Raw genomic sequence first — 730 nt, 5'->3', positions numbered from 1 at the left:
CTGCCTCTAGGGCCCCCCAGCCCGTGACCCTCACCACTCCGTCCATCCTGCCCCGTCCCCTGCTCTGGGCAGACTGGCGTTAGTGGCACCACCAGTGCCTCTATCACCTCTATCACCGCATGTCACAAAGGGCTCTGTGACACGCTGCCCCGTCCCCTGCTCTGGGCAGACTGGCGTTAGTGGCACCACCAGTGCCTCTATCACCTCTATCACCGCATGTCACAAAGGGCTCTGTGACACGCTGCCCCGTCCCCTGCTCTGGGCAGACTGGCGTTAGTGGCACCACCAGTGCCTCTATCACCTCTATCACCGCATGTCACAAAGGGCTCTGTGACACGCTGCCCCGTCCCCTGCTCTGGACACTCTGGCGTTACCATGGCAGCACCAGCACCTCTATCACCTCTATCATCTCTAGCACTGCGTGTCACAAAGGGCTCCGTCACATGCTGCCGCATCCCAGAGTGCTCTGGGCACTCTAGGGTTACCGTGGCACCACCAATGCCTGTAGTATCACGTGACGTGCTGCCCCGTCCCCAGCCCCGCAAGCCTGCCCCGCGCTGGTTTGCCCCTCAGCAATCCGGCCATCAGCACTCAGGCAGGAAACAAATGGCGCTTCGTGGCTGGGAGAGAGTTTGTGGCCATGTCCAGGGACGAGGTTTTCCCCATCCCCACCCAAGCAGCCAAGTTTGCTTCTCCTCCAGGATCCAAACCGCCGGTGCCGCTACCTGCT

This window comes from Buceros rhinoceros, unplaced genomic scaffold, assembly GCF_000710305.1.
Source record: "Buceros rhinoceros silvestris isolate BGI_N320 unplaced genomic scaffold, ASM71030v1 scaffold5741, whole genome shotgun sequence".
NCBI classification, from domain to species: Eukaryota; Metazoa; Chordata; class Aves; order Bucerotiformes; family Bucerotidae; genus Buceros; species Buceros rhinoceros.
This window is presented reverse-complemented; position numbering follows the sequence as displayed.